The following is a 14,248-nucleotide window of genomic DNA, read 5'->3' as shown; positions in this document are numbered from 1 at the left end:
CTTCCCATTTAAAAAATAGCATTATTGAGCCTGGTTTATGTATTTTCTAAGGAGATTCAAATGTGCTATCAGAGTCGAGAACCACCTTTTCTAGAATGTTAAATCTGAAATCCAGATTTATCTGGATCATCCAGGGCTTATTCACATCTCTTCACTGGTTTCATGTTTTCTGGAATGGGGGTCTCCAGAAAGGAAGGTAGACATCCCAGGAAGTGTGCAAAGCTATCCTATCAGGGTCTCTGAAAAATGTGTTACAATTTGCATTTTATTTTTATCTAAAATTAAGAAAGTAATTAAGAAATAATGCTTGGATTGTCATTATATGTACTTATATACATAAGTACAAATAGTATCACTTGAAATGATGGAGTGGTGATCAAAGGGTATTTGGAAACCATTGATATATAGGAACTTGTCCAAAATTATTCCATATCTGGCCCCTGAATACCTGTTGAGTATCTTTTTCTTACCATATCTGCTCATCCTGTTCATCAAACACACTATGCTATTTGCTTTCCCCTATACTTAACTTTTAAAATACTTCGTGCATTTTACCATGTGGAGGCTAATGCATATTCCTGCAAAGATTTTCAGCCTCATAGCACCGACCTAGTAACATGAATGGAACTGACTTTTCCCTCTTTCTGTCTACGCTATATACCTTGTGAACATTTCTAACCTAGCTCCTGTAGTACCTTATTGTAAAGGTGTTTGCATATCTACCAGAATGTTATTGAGAACAGGAACAAACACATCTTGATTTTTCACAGCAACAAGAGTGTTTCCGTATACAGGTATAGAAAGCTCAATAGGCCTTCCCCGCCCCCTAGCAATTAGTATAGTGACAAGATATTTCTAATACAGTATTTATTTCTCCCCTAAAAATGAAAACAGGTGCATTATATGCATCAAATAGAATTTTTTTATAAGCTCTATCAATGCATGAAGCAAACATTTTGCACATTCCTCAGTGGTTAATTCAGATTAAACAGAATGTACTGTTTTTACAGGGATTAGTATCATTCAAGGATGTGTCAGTCAGTTTCACCCAGGTGGAGTGGCAGTGGCTGGACTCAGCTCAGAAGATCCTGTGCAGGGATGTGATGCTGGAGAACTACAGCAAACTGGTTTCAGTGGGTAAGTAGAGTTTCCCAAGTAACTTCCTAGAGCATGAATTTCCATTCTGAGTTGATGAAACATGTCATACCTCTAAAGACTTGAATTGTTTTTATTTTTATTTTTACTTTTTTTTGAGAGCGAGAGAGAGAGAGAGTGTGTGTGTGCACGAGGGAGGAGGCAGAAGGAGAGAGACAGAGACAGAGACAGAGAGAGAAGGAGAGAGAATCCTAAGCAGGCTCCATGCTTAGCAGGTAACCTGATGCAGAGCTCGATCCCACGACCCTGGGATCATGACCTGAGCCTAAATCAAGAGTCGGATACTCAACCGACCGAGCCATCCAGGCAACCCCTTTAATTTTTATTGTTTTATTATATATATCTATATATATAATTTGAGTATAGTTGACATGAGTTGAATTGTTTTTATTGCTAAGGGTTTGGTTAAAAAAATACTTAATTGCTTTAGGCCTTCAGGAAGGATGTCAGTGTCTTCATCTCTAGTGAGAGGTACTGCTCTGCTGGGGTTGAAATAAGCAATGTCATCATGCATGACAGTCCTTAGGCATCATGAAGCACAAGGTGTGTAGATGTGAGTCTTGTGTCATTTCTCATTGTCAGGGTGTCTTACAATCAAACCAGATGTGATCTCCCAGTTGGAGCAAGGAGAAGAACCATGGATAATAGAGGTGATGTTCTCAAGCCAGAGTCTTCCAGGTGAGTTATTGTGTACCCAAGAGATGGAAGCTACTGGAAATCAGATCTTAAAGTGGACAGTTGGTTACTTGGTACCTGTAATATTTTCCTATGGCCGTTGTAATGGAATACCACAAACTGGGTTACTTAAAACAACAGAAATGTATTCTCTCACTTCTGGAGGCTAGAAGTACAAAATCAGGATGTCAGCAGGGCCATACTTTCTCCAAAGCCTCTAGGGGAAAATCTTTCCTACCTCTTCCTAACTTCTGGTGGTTGCTGGCAATCCTTGGCATTCCTTGACTTACAGCTGACTCTAATCCCTGTTTCTGTTATCATCTAGCCTTCCCTCTTTGTGTCCTCCCCTAATTTAGGGCCCACCCTAATCTAACATGACCTCATCCTAACTAATTATATCTACCAAGACCCTAGTTCCATATATCACATTCTGAGGTTCTGGGTGGATATGAACTTTAGGGACATTATTCAGACTACTGTGAGATCTCTGAAACATTTTTGGAAATCTCATTTTAGAGACTTCATACCTTCACAAATATTGAAGGATGTCTGACCACCATTCCCAAGATGTTTAAATTAACATTTTGTAATATCACCTTCCTCTTAGAATGTGCTCATTCTCTACTTGATGTTTATAGAGACACTTTGCACTCTGACATTACCCAAATATAATTTCTAGTTACTGTATCTTCAATATTTATTTCTTCATTATTCTTCAGTTGCCCAATTTCTTCCCATTATTATATACTCCTTTTGATTTTCATCAATTTTGGATATAGCCTCTTTTTTTAAGTTTTTTTAAGTTTTTCAGATCATGACGTGAGCTGAAGTTGGATGCTCAACCGACTGAGCCACCCAGGCGCCCCAAGTTTTTTTTAAATGTTTATTTATTTTTGAGAGAGACAGAGAGAGTATGAGCAGAGGAGGGGCAGAGAGAGAAGGAGACACAGAATCCAAAGCAGGCTCCAGGCTCTGAGCTGTCAGCACAGAACCTGGCGCGGGGCTCGAACCCACAACCTGTGAGATCATGACTTGAGCTGAAGTTGGACGCTTAACCAACTGAGCCACCCAGGCACCCCAGTTTCTTTAGGAATAGCTAAACGTCTAGTGATTTAAACATCTGTGCTCCATCACGTAACTCTACTCCTTCCTTCTATCCTTTCATGGTGAAGTGCCTCATGTTTTTCTGTGTTCAGACTCACTATCCATTTTCTCTTTTGTCCCTGCTGCTAAGATTTCATAGCCATTGGGTTTTTGGCCCAGAATGATAATTGCCTGTGTACCTTTGTGCTTTATTTGGTAGTGCTCAATATTCCCTCTATAATACACCTAAACTTGTTTTTGGTAAGTAGAACTAATTTGGTCACATTCATCTTCTTTTTTTTTTTTTTAATTTTTTTTTTTAATGTTTATTTATTTTTGAGACAGAGAGAGAGACACAGCATGAGCAGGGAAGGGGCAGAGAGAGAGAGAGGGAGACACAGAATGTGAAGCAGGCTCCAGGCTCTGAGCTGTCAGCACAGAGCCCGATGCGGGGCTCAATCTCACGAACCGTGAGATCATGACGTGAGCCGAAGTCGGACGCTTAACCGACTGAGCCACCCAGGCGCCCCACATTCACCTTCTTTAACTATTTATCCTTCTGCAGTTTGTCTAGTTTACCACCCAGCACCAGGGCTCATCACACTGCTGGCATACAGGAAATATTAATTAAATCAATAAATCTTGATTTATGCAATCATTCCACTCAATCTAGGATTTTTAATTAATTAATTAATTTATTTATTTATTTTAATTTTTTTTAATGTTTATTTATTTTTGAATCAGAGAGAGAGCATGAGCAGGGAAGGGGCAGAGAGAGAGAGGGAGACACAGAATGTGAAGCAGGCTCCAGGCTCTGAGCTGTCAGCACAGAGCCTGATGCGGGGCTCGAATCCACGAACTGTGAGATCATGACCTGAGCCAAAGTCGGACGCTTAACCGACTGAGCCACCCAGGTACCCCAATCTAGGATTTTTTAAAAGGCTTTGTTTCATACCTCCTACTCTTCCTAGATGTTTCAAATCTATTAATCAATTTTTAAGGCGTCACCTGTCTTTATGTTCATGGCTCCAAAACTGGTGGCAAAATTACAATCATCGTAGTCAACACTTGTGTTACAGCCTGTGATGCGCAAGGCACCGTTCTAAGCAGTTCACATGTATTAATTCATCTACTTCTCACAACCGTCCCCTGGGACATATACTATTATTATTTCTGTGGATAAACGAGCTGAAGTCCCAGGAGATTAAATTCCATGCCCAACGTCCTCCAGTAAATAAGTGGTGCTCCTTGATTTCATACCCAAGTTACCTAGTACTAGAGACCATGCTCGTTAAAACTGTTCTGTGCTGCCTGTCGTCTCTAGTATACTTTACTTCTGCCTCACAGAGCAGCATTTGGCCTGTTGGAAGGTCACTTCCAGCGAGAAGTCCTACTTGCTTCATCCTCAGAATGTCAGAAACTGAAGTCATTAACTTTCCATTTTACAATGTCTATTCACTTTCCAAATTCTCCTTTTAGTCACTGGGCTCTGTTGTTCTCCCGTTTGCATGGATTGAGTCATCCTGAAATTTTCATCTCTCCCATCCTCTCATACATTTTATCTCAGTATCTTGTTATTATTACGCTTTCAGTTCCCCCAGTGTGCTCAGTTATCATGAACTTCGACCAGAACCATATTGTCACATAGGTGAATTCTTATTTGTGTTTGTCAGATTTGATTACCAAAATTGTAACCTTTATCTTGAGACTAACCTGAGAAGATAAATCTGGTACTTACTATATAGTTCTGAAATCTACAACTTTGTTTTATGTTTATTTATTTTTGAGAGAGAGAGACAGAGTGCAAGCAGGGGAGGAGTAGAGAGAGGGAGACACAGAATCTGAAACAGTTTCCAGGCTCTGAGCTGTCAGCACAGAGCCCAACGTGGGGCTTGAACTCATGAACTATGAGATCATGACCTCAGCTGAGGCGAACGCTTAACTGACTGAGCCACCCAGGTGCCCCTACAACTTTTTTTAAAATAAGGACTATCATGATAGCCTTATGTTGCCTGTCCAAATTTTATTTTTCTCTATTTTCCCAAAACTTATCCTAAATTCCATTTAATCTGTATTTTTAAATATCCTGAAACATATCTAGATCTTTTATTGAACTGCGTTTTGCCTCCCTAGAAACTTTAAACCTTTAATTTTATGCTCAAATCCTAACTGTTTTCAAGAAACTGTTCCTTACCACTCTAGATGTATGACTTTAGACAAGCTACTTAATCTTTATATGCCTTAGTTTCCTCATCTGTAAAATGGGGACAGTAAGCGAACCTATCTGAAAGGGTTCTGAGGATTAAACAAATTAAGTGTGAATTAGTATTAAATATGGTTATTGTTTATTAGCATCAGATGTTATTGTTTTCTACCTCCTTGTTTTCCACTTGCACATAGGTGTTCTGCCAAGACTTATGTGTGTTGATTCATGAGTTTCTTTCTCTCAACTTACTTATGATTTTGCTAGATAAGTGCCTTTTTCCCCCTCTTGCTCATGTTTATGTGTACCAGAACTATATATTCAGTGATTATCTAATTAGTTGGTAGAGGAGCCAGTTGAGGAAAAAACCTTTTTTCTTCCCTCCTAAAATTAATAGAAATTACAGATGTGTGAACTAAGATATTAGCTCGAGTTAAGAAGATTATTATAAAGCAAGACTTTGAAAAAACCCCAGTAAGTTAGAATATTGTAAAGGGAAGAAATAGGAATTCATGATTAGCGTAGATTCAGTATTAATCAGCACTGATGAACTAAAATAACTAAATCAGCATTCAAAATAAATCTATTAATTTGGCCTTGATGCAAGGATCACCACTCGGTCTACATATTTCTTACTCAGTGTTAAAGGTCACATTTGGACAATACTGAAGGTACTTGTATTTTATTGTCTTCTCTCCTTTTTTGATGCTGCAAAAGGTTCTTTTCCATAAATTGATTGATCAATAGGTGGAACATCACCAGTTATGAGGAATTTGCCTTTTCTTCTGGGAGACTGGTCTTGAAGCCAAAACTTAACCACATTTAAGTACAATTAGAGAGCCAAGTCATAACCAATATAATTCATCAGATGTGATTAATTTTCCTTTCTTCCAGAAAAAGCCTGGAGAGGCCAGAACATCCAAGACCATTGATCCAGGCAACTTATATTAATCAAAACAAACAAACAAACAAACAAACAAACAAACACTGATTAATGAGAAAAATACTTCATGTGGGAAAGCAGTTAACATGGGTATGAATCCTATAGGTTCAAGAACAGTTCACTATAAATGTGACTCACAGGAGAAAAGTTTGAAACATTTCAGAGTTAATGATTGGTAATAGAAACTGGGTAAGAAAGGTGATTGATGGATGTGATGTATGTGGAAAGTCACTTTTCAATATTAAGCTTGAAGAAATGTCTGCTGAAATTAATGAATATAATCAAAATGGGAAGGATATCTGTCTCACTTCCATTAGTATGGTGGCTATTTCAAGTTCAACAGAAAAGACAGAGACTGATCTCCACCTCTTTAATTAGTATATGAAAAACAAAAACGCACCACGCAGAAAAGACAGGGATTGCATATCCCTGAAACTGTAATTGTGTTGAACCTCCTAGACATTTACTCAAAATCTTTTATCAGTGCATTCTCATTTCACAGAATAAATGACTACTGACATACTACAGAAAGAAACAACAAAATACAAAAGGAATACATAGCCCAGCTTTCAGGCCCAAGATGAGAATCTGAGTCTTTGTTAGAGTTACAGTATATTTATACTGTACATTTTCAAGAGCTCTCTGAAGACAGAGCTCTCCCCACCCCCCCGCCGCCCCCCAGAATTAAAACATCCTTTTTTTTTTTTTTTGGTCATAAGAAGCTGTATGAACTAGTACCAGATAACAGTTAATAAAATGGAGAACTTAGGGGCACTGGGTGGCTTAGTCAGTTGAGTGACCAACTCATTCTTGACTTTGGTTCAGGTCATGATCTCACGGTTTGTTGGGCTCTGTACTGACAGTGTGGAACCGGCTTGGAATTCTCTCTCTCCCTCTCTCTCTGCCCCTTCTCTGCTTGCGCTGTCTCTCACTCTCAAAATAAATAAATAAACTTAAAAAAAAAAAAAGGAAAAGTGGGACTTACAGTCCTGATGAGGAAGATTGTACAAGTGTGAATATTCCAGTTTTGGGTGGAAATGAGCAGGGTTTTATAGGATTGACAGGTGGGGAAGCCAGTGCTGTTGAATTAGCATTTAGTCCTTTAGAATGTGTGTCTTGACAAGGTAGAATACCTTGATCATTTTTACCATTTATCTTTTTGGTACAATGAAAAAAATATAGTATCAATTTCTCATGGTGGGTGTAGTTGTGAGATCATTACCACCAAAATGATAATGATCACTTAAAATATTTTAAAGTGAATCTTGCAAGGTTGCAGTGGCAACCTTTGCTTAGTTTGAGCATTTTCATTTTCTGTCATTTCTATTAACTAATTGGTATTTCTAACGGTTCCTATCTAGAATATTTACAGGTAATTTAGCACAGGAGCAAATTTGGAGCCAGCGTGAAAGAAAAAAGGAAGTTCACTGGCCAGAAAGCTGTATATAAAACACGAAAACCCCATGATAAGTGATAAGCAGCATCCTGCTACAAATTTCCAACCCAGTAAATACTGGGGGTATTGGTCAAGGTAGCTTTAAGCACAATAGAAAGAAAAGATAAGGCTTCTAGTTTATTCATCTACTTCCTGCTTCCATAGTTTAAGTGCTGAGAGTGTCCTATAATTTAAGGGATTCTTAGTAGATTAATCTGAGGAATTTCTCTTTGTTCTAGTCTAGAGCAAATATTTGTTCACTGGGAAATATATAACTTTTTTTTACCATCTGCATAAAATTTGTCAGCATCCACCTGTAAAGAGATGAATACAGGCTGGTGATAGTCTCTTCCTATAGGCTCCTAACCCAATTCAGTGGGTGTTGTAGAGTCCTGGTTTGAGCTGTCCCATGCTGAGTGCCTAATAAGATTCCAAAAGGGATATGTAGATTTTTGACATTACTCAAAAGATTATTTTCAGATTTTGTTGGAGGAAACTTCCTACAGTAAAGAAACACAGAGGTGCTAATTGCCAGCAGCTTTGTATAGTTTTATGATTTTCCACTTTTGATGCCCTAGTGTAAGAAATGAATAACTTAATAAGTTGTCTGGTGTTCTGCAATTATATTTACATCTTACCTGAGAGAGAAAGAGATCTTTATTGTCCTCAGGTACTGAGAAGGTGATAGCCAAACACACTCTTCTTAAAGTGGCTTGTCTGTTTGGATTACCATAAAACACCATTTTAGCTGACACCAGTATTTAGTAGATACTTTACCTTTGAGTCTTCCCGGAAATGGTTGCTCTCTCCACCTAAAAGTAAGCTTACAGAATCTGAAAAATTAATCTGTAGAGAGGAATTTGTTCCTAGGAGGCATTTCCATTGGCTTTTAAAAAACAGCTTCATTGAGGTATAATTTACATACCATAACATTCACCTACCATATGTACAATTTCATGGTTTTGGTATATTTTTAGAGTTGTGCATGTCTCATTACAGTCCAATCTTAGGACATTTTTATCACCCAGAAATATTCCGTTGAATCAATACTCTGTCTGTCTTTACTCTGCCATCAGCCAACACTGATATGCTTTCTGTCTTTATACATAACTGTTTTCTGGAACAAGATGTTGCATATAAATGTGTGGTCCTTTAGGTCTAACTTCTTTTATTTAACTAACTTGGTTTTTGTAGGTTCATTCATGTGGTGTTCCAGTTTCTCTTGTCCTCACCATCATTTGGTATTATCACCTGTCTTTCTAATAATCATTCTAGGGGGCGCCTGGGTGGCTTGGTCAGGTTAAGCGTCCGACTTCGGCTCAGATCATGATCTCACGGTCCGTGAGTTCGAGCCCCGCGTCGGGCTCTGTGCTGACAGCTCAGAGCCTGGAGCCTGCGTCAGATTCTGTGTCTCCCTCTCTCTCTGCCCCTCCCCTGCTCACTCTCTTTCTCTTTAAAAAAATAAATAAACATTAAAAAATAAATGAAAAGATTTCCTGGTTTCGAGTTTTGTAAAGCTACATCAATCAAGACAGGGTGGTAGTGGCATAAATGTTGACAAATATATTACTTGGACAGAAAACAGAGTGCAGAAATAGACCAGAATATATATGGAGAACTGTATGAGCAAAATGCAAAGGCAATTCAATGGAGAAAGGGTAGTATTTTCCACAAATGGTGTTGGAACATTTAGATATTCTTATGCAAAAAACCCTTAGATCTTTACCTTTTACAATATAAAAGTTAGATAAAAATGGATACAGACCTAAGTGTTAAACCTAAAAGTATAAAACTTATAGAAGAAAACAAAGGAGGAAGTGTTTGTGATCTTGGGTTGCACAAAGCTATCAAAATAAATTTTGTGGTTGTTCCAAGTTTTGGGGTTGTTTGTTAAATGGCAATAGATGAGCAGAACAGTAAATTTAATAGTCTCAAGGCTGCTTCAGGAAAGACCAACACCAGTAGGTTAGGCACCATTATTTAGACCCACATGACTACTGTGGGTCTGCAATATAATTGTCTCCATCAAGTGCAGATCTAAATATAATTTAGATCTCATCATTAAAGTATCCAAAAGATTCTGGATTACTTATAAAATATTGACAACTTACTGAATGAAAACAGATGTACTCATTGATAGAACAAATGCACGGACTTTTTTTTCATATTATATCTGAAGCCCCTTTGATGTCTCCTAGACCAAGCCACGTGAGTATGGGGAGATAGCTATGTAGTGGAATTAAGGGAGGTAGGTATCTTCCAGAAGGGAGGCCTGCCAGAAGCCCCCTGGTGATGGTACTTGTTTCCATGCCCTAGAGAAGCAGGTCCCTGTGATGATTAATTTTATGTGTCAATTTGGCTGGGCCACAGAATTGAGATATTTGGTCAAATATTATTGTGGACGTTTCTCTGAGAGTGTCCTGGGTGAGATTTACATTTAAATTGGTGGAGATTGAGTAAAGCAGATTGCTCTCCTGGTTGGGCCTCATCCAATCAATTGAAGGCCTGGGTTTAAAAGGAATTCTCCAGAAGACTGCCTTCAGAGTTCATCTGCAATATTGGCTCCTCTTGGTTTTCAAGCAGATAGTCCTCAGACTCAAACTGCAACTCTTTCCTTAGTCTCCAGTCTGCCAGCCTCCTTCATCAGATTTTGGATTTGCCAAGCCTCCAAAATCACATGAGCAGATTCCTTAAAATAAATCCTATTACCTCTATCTCTGTATGTATGTACTCTTGGTTCTGTTTCTCTGGAGAACCCTGACTAATACTGTCTCCTAGGATGGTCTTTCTTTGAGGGAGGCATGATCTTAGGATGGTGCAAAAGTTTCCAGCCTAGGGGTTGGGTATTCACACGTCACCATCCTTGACTCTCTCTCCCTGGATTTTTGAAAATCCTCTCATCATCTATTATATCCGCATATATTTCTCTCCAGCATATGCTCAGGCCTTATGAAACCCTCTTGACTAAACAGAGGAGCATTGAGGAGAAAAGTCTAAATAGTGGTGTCTGAAGCACCTGGGTGGTTCAGTCATTTAAGGTTCTGACTTTGGCTCAGGTCATGATTTCACAGCTTGTGAGTTCGAGCCCTGCATCAGGCTCTGTGCTGATGGCTCAGAGCCTGGAGCCTGCTTCAGATTCTGTGTGTGTGTCTCTCTCTGCCCCTCCCCTGCTCATGCTCGCTCTCTTAAGAATAAATAAGCATTAAAAAATTTTAAAAAAATAGTGGTGTCTGGTGAAAAAGAGAATGTGTATTGGGAAGCAAGTAACACAGGGTAGATGCAAGTTGGGGGCCTAACTCCATTGCAGATGCCATGTAATTTCATGCTCATGGAAATCTCCTCTTTGATGTCTTTACTTAGATTCTATTTTCTCATTGGCAAGTATAAATTTTTTTAAGCACAATATTATGTGGTCATTTTAAGGGGGAAAATAAAGTTTTGTGCTGGGGTCCTGGGGTTGTAGCATTTCAGCTCTGGAGAGGATTGGCACTAGAAAGGTTATCACACCTTAGCTACATGAGCCTGTGATCAATAATTATGTGAAAAGATTTTTCTGAAGGTGGAGATTTTGTTCATAGATATTCATATATAATGAATGTTCTAAGAACAGTTAGGGATAGAGAGATGAAAATAACACTATCCCTACCCACCTTACCTTATGTTTTAGCTTTTAAACCATAGCAGGAGAATGTAGTTGTGAACTAAATGGATAAGAGAAAAAAATCACACTCATCTGAAGGAGCCAGACTGTCACTCCTGAGTCATTCAACACCTAACCCTAGCTTCTCCCTTTAACACCCCAAGGTAAGAGAAGGGCAAGAGATGTTCTCCAAGTTTTCTAGGTGATTAGATTGTATTTGACTCATGTATTTAGGGCTAAGAAGAAGCTGGGTACCAGGTGTGCATTTATAATGCTATATGGTCTAAATGGGAATCTACTAAATTGGTTTTGTGCATTTTTTCTTAGCTACAGAGAAAAAGTCTTGTTTCCCGTATTTTACTAAGGTTGTCACTGTATCCATATTTATACAGTTTTTGAAATTAATTGTAAATATTTGTCATTAGGAGAGGTAGAGATTCAGGTCTGGCCAACATTTGTGTTGCCACGACGGCCAGAAGATTCTTTGCAGTCTGTGGCTCTCCCCCACCACCAACATTAGTCTCAGGTGAGGACACCCCAGCATTAGGGCTGCAGCCTCAGCCCACAGTCTAGCCACACCAGCTGCAAGGACATCTGGGAATGCTGGCTCCGACTTCATCTCAGGAAAGCACAACATGTAGTGGGGGGAACTCCCAGACATGAAAAGTGGACAAAAGAAGTACACAGTCCCAAAGCTGGACAAATGTCCCTACATGAACTGCAGAGAATTTGGGAGCCAGTGTAACCATCTCATTAAGAACTATAAAAGTGTGAGGAGCACCTGGGTGGCTCAGTTGGTTAAGCATCTGACACTTGATTTCAGCTCAGGTCATCATCTCACAGTCCATGAGATCAAGCCTCACATTGGGTTCTGTGCTGACAGTGTGGGTCCTGTTTGAGGTTCTCTTTCTCTCTCTCTCTCTCTCTCTCTCAAAATAAATAAAATAAGCTTTAAGAAAAACAAGATAATAATGGTGTGGGAAAATTTGACATAGAATTTCACACCTAAACAAATCATAGTTCCAGTTTTCCATTATTTTCACAATTTTTTCTTTAAATACATCACTTGTATTTGTTTGCAAAGCAAACATTTTAGTAGCAATACTTATGGTATAGCCCAAACGTTTTCCTGAAGAAGAACAAATAAACCAAACATCAATTTTTTTTAATTCGACAGATTGTCCTTCATAGGAGAAACCAAGATTTTCTCAGACATCCAATGACTCAAAAGAAATGACACATAAACAAACAGAATAATTGTTTAATGAGAAACATTATGTTTGAAAAGCCAATGACATAAACATGGGATGGGGCTAGCATTATGTCAGCAAACCAATGAAACCATTAATGGGAGAAAGTGTGTGCTAATAAGTCTAAGTAAAGTGTGCTAGTTTGGAAGGCTTCACAGTGCCAAACTACAAAAGAAATATTTTAAATTTTTTTTTTTTTTTTTTTTTATTTTTGGGACAGAGAGAGACAGAGCATGAACGGGGGAGGGGCAGAGAGAGAGGGAGACACAGAATCGGAAACAGGCTCCAGGCTCCGAGCCATCAGCCCAGAGCCCGACACGGGGCTCGAACTCACGGACCGCGAGATCGTGACCTGGCTGAAGTCGGACGCTCAACCGACTGCGCCACCCAGGCGCCCCCAAAAGAAATATTTTAAAGGAAACGATAGAAGAACTAAAATATGGAATGTAACAGCCCAATGTAAATTAAGAGAGAACAGGAAATTGAAGGATAGTACTGTAAAATACAAGAGAACAAAGAATTAGCTTTTCATAAAAATTTGTCAAAGGTTACTATTCTTATTGCGTGGGTGAGAGAAATTGATGATAAGGATGTTTAGGAAATATTTAAAGGTGCTCTATTACAGAATGTGATTGTTTTTCTTCTAAATTAGATGTGCATATCTCAATGACCTGGGGGATATATAATTTAAATAACCAAGCCTGAGCTGTACCCTAGACTATTTTAATGAGAATTTCAGATAAAAGAGACAAAGAGACACATGGATTGTCAAAAGAAAAGAAAAAAAAAAAAAGCTCCTCAGATGATTCTGATGACTACCCCCTTACGTACAATGAGTCTAAAAACAGTCTCTGTAATTTACGAAATAAAATATCAAGAGTCAAGGTCAGTCAGGCAAAAGGAAAGCATAAAAAAGTAGAACATACAAAATTGGTCTGGTAATATGTGAAATGTAATAGGAAGTAATAATAGAACATATATATTAATATATCATTGATTTTTTTTATATATCAGCTATATATACATATATAAAATATATTTGGGAATCCAATCTTCTGAGCTCATGTCTCCAAGGACTATGTATGATGCCTGAGCTCTCCTCAGGTGGTGAAATCTAGTGTTGAAGAGCAAGCTGGCAGGCCTTCACCGCATAAAATGTGCTCTGCTTCAGACCTACATGCACCTGATCAGAGGCCGAGGGGCCCTAGGCTACTTCTCGGAGGAATGAAGCAGCTGGAAGGGCACACCTGGATGTCCCTCCTGGGTGCTCCCCAAATAAGTGGTGGTTTTCTCTCTTGATTTATTTCCACTTCATTTTTGTAGGTATCCATAATGTGTCTGCTCTTTTCAACAAGGCTGTGGGGTCCCTAAAGGCAGGGCTGTCCCTATGGCTTCTAGATCATCAGAGCCTGGTACCCAGTGGGCATTCATGGATATTATTAGGATGAAAAGGGGGAGCAGGGGACTGGTGGGGCCATGGCCAAGATGCACAGCTCCACCTGACTGGCCATGGCCCTACTCTCTCTTTCCTTTAGATTCATCCACGCTCCCAGAGGCAGCAGGCCTGATGCCACCTCACACACACTCTGGCAGGTGACTTTGCCCTGAGTCCTCCCATCCTAGCGCTTCTCACGGTGTGCCCTGGTGGGCAGCTCGCTGGAGAAAGCAAGGGCTCTGGGTTAAGCAAGAGAGCTCGGGGTTATAGTGCTGAAGAACAAAGGGGTGTTCAGACTCTCTTAGTCTTGCTCTTCTCTCTACAAACTGGATATGCTGCTTAACTAAGGACCGCAGAGGAGAATTGGACCCCTAGAGCTGCTGGACCTGCCCCCTGTGGCCTGAGTCATGGTGCGTGTCCAGGTGTCTG

The 14,248-nt window shown here is 39.4% G+C and overlaps 1 protein-coding gene across 1 annotated transcript in view; it reads left to right on the top strand.

Annotated features, from left to right (window-relative positions):
- Positions 1-14,248, top strand: part of BMS1 (BMS1 ribosome biogenesis factor) — a 79,874-nt gene that overhangs the window by 13,549 nt on the left and 52,077 nt on the right. Inside the window, exons 6-7 of the mRNA XM_047073146.1 lie at positions 1,011-1,137; positions 1,738-1,833. The gene's annotated coding sequence lies outside the window, so the exon portion shown is untranslated. The remainder of the gene's footprint in view (positions 1-1,010; positions 1,138-1,737; positions 1,834-14,248) is intronic.

This window comes from Lynx rufus, unplaced genomic scaffold (assembly GCF_022079265.1).
Source record: "Lynx rufus isolate CCGP_SWC_20201006 ecotype Redwood Valley unplaced genomic scaffold, mLynRuf1.p SCAF_11, whole genome shotgun sequence".
Taxonomy (NCBI): Eukaryota; Metazoa; Chordata; class Mammalia; order Carnivora; family Felidae; genus Lynx; species Lynx rufus.
The sequence above is the reverse complement of the archived record's forward strand: the minus strand, read 5'-3'. Positions and strand labels throughout refer to the sequence as shown.